Source organism: Camelus ferus, chromosome 8 (genome assembly GCF_009834535.1).
Source record: "Camelus ferus isolate YT-003-E chromosome 8, BCGSAC_Cfer_1.0, whole genome shotgun sequence".
In the NCBI taxonomy this organism is placed as follows: Eukaryota; Metazoa; Chordata; class Mammalia; order Artiodactyla; family Camelidae; genus Camelus; species Camelus ferus.
In genome coordinates, this window is record NC_045703.1 from 63,327,354 (window position 1) to 63,329,337 (window position 1,984).

The 1,984-nt window shown below is 44.7% G+C and overlaps 1 non-coding gene across 1 annotated transcript; it reads left to right on the forward strand.

Annotated features, from left to right (window-relative positions):
* Positions 1–915: 915 nt before the first annotated feature.
* TRNAD-AUC lies at positions 916–987 on the forward strand. The gene has a single exon. It is a non-coding gene; the product is annotated as a tRNA-Asp (tRNA).
* The last annotated feature ends 997 nt before the right edge of the window (positions 988–1,984 follow it).

Genomic DNA, 1,984 nt, shown 5'->3' on the forward strand with positions numbered 1-1,984 from the left:
CAATGACAGGATTTCCTGTAAAGTGCATGAACTAAGCAATAACACACAAGGTGCCTCTACAAACAGCTCTAATAAATTTTACGTAAATGCCTGACATGACCTTTTGTGCTTCTGAGCTACTTCAGTTACAGTAACATCAGAGATGGCGGCCAAAGCATTTGCTATAAATTCAAATGCTTTCCTATTAATGCGAATCAGTGTATGAAAATTCAATGCATCCTTCATGGTCAGACGCACTCAGAAATGCGACGTACAGGCACACACAGCGAGAAAAAGTATCTACGGCCTTATCTCATTTCCTTTAAGAGACGTGACACTGAGGGAGCTCCAGCAGGTCCACACAGTCTAGAGAAGGAAACAGCAGACTTCATGGAGCAGTTATGAAATGCAAGTCAGCAAATTAGCGTTCCTAAAATGGGCAGAAATGACATCCCCGACATTTGTCCTAAATAATTAACAAATCAAACACTTTTTCCTTAAGAGCCAAGAAGTTTGCGATATTAAAGAATAGTTTCATTACCTGACTTCTAAAATGCATGGATTTCTCATTTATATAGATTTGAAACTTTTAAGTTTAAATTATTTAACTTTTAGACATAGGGGGTGATTATCTTATTCTACCCTGCATTCGCAAAGCTTTTTTTCCCTTTATATTACTTTAGTCAACTGAGTTTGTCAAAAAAAAAAGCAGTTTTCTATAACGCTTTATTCTACTACAAAATGATCTTCCTGTACTTTATCTGGAATATATATCGTGATGTTGCCTCTACACCAATGTCGGAGAGAATGGAGGCAAGATACTGAGAGGCCAGATGAGAGTGAGGGAAAGTGTAAGCCCTAGGGACTTGTGTCTCGTTGAAGAAGGTACATTAGAATAACATGAAGAACTGTGTAAAATCTATGTCTGGGGAAGGGGTGGGTATAGCTCAGAGGTACAGTGTGTGCTTATCATGCACGAGGTCCTGGGTTCAATCCCCAGTACCCCCATTAAAAATAAATAAATAAAAACCTAATTACCTCCCCCCTCAAAAAAAAAATAAATAAATCGCAAGATCAGGCATTTACGAGTGGCTGTGAGAGCAGTGTGCTTGCACGGCGTTCTGGAGAGAATTTTGCCCTATTTGTTGGACTCCCCTGTGTCAATGCAGACTATCCACGTCCCTGTTATGGAGTGAATTGTGTTCCCCCAAAAGATATGCTGGGGGGAAAAACATGTTGAAGTCCCACCCTCCAGTCCCGGTGACCTTGACCTTGATTAGAAAGAGTGTCTTGGCAGATCTAACCAAGTGAAGACGAGGTCATGCTGGACTCTGGTGAGCCTTAATCAGGTGCTACTGGTGCCTTGTAAGAAGAGGGGAATTTGGAGACAGACACACATGGGGAGAAGCCGTGGGAAGAGGGAGGCAGAGATTGGAGGGGTGCAGCTCCCAGCCAAGCAGCATCAAGGATTGTCGGGAGCCACCAGAAACCAGGAAGAGGCAAGGGAGGACCCGAGACTCCAGACCTCAGAGTGCGTGGGCCCTGCTGACACCTTGACTTCAGACTTTTAGGCTCCAGAAGCACCACTCAGTTTCTGCTGTTTCAAGTCAGGCAGTGTATGGTGGCTTGTCGCAGCAGGTCCTAGGGGATGAGTGTAGTCGCTGTGACCTGCAGCTGCGGAAAGAGATTTTGAGGCAGACGTGGCAGCAGACTCAAAGCGGAATGAGGCCTCTTTCTGCCCCAGACCCCTCCAGAACCCCGGCTCCTCAGACAGGGACACCTCAAAGGCCAGTGCAGCTTCATTTCCAGGCTTGTTCTGCCCCCGTGGCCTCGGGGCCAGGCTTCTAAATAACACAGATCGTGCCCATCACTCCTCAGCTGGCCCCCAGTGTAAGTAAAAGGAACATAGAAGTTCAAGTAGTAACCGTTCTAGGGGATTTCTGAACTTCTGACATGTTGAATAGGAGATATGTGTTACAATTTTATTTATGATTCATAAAAAGTT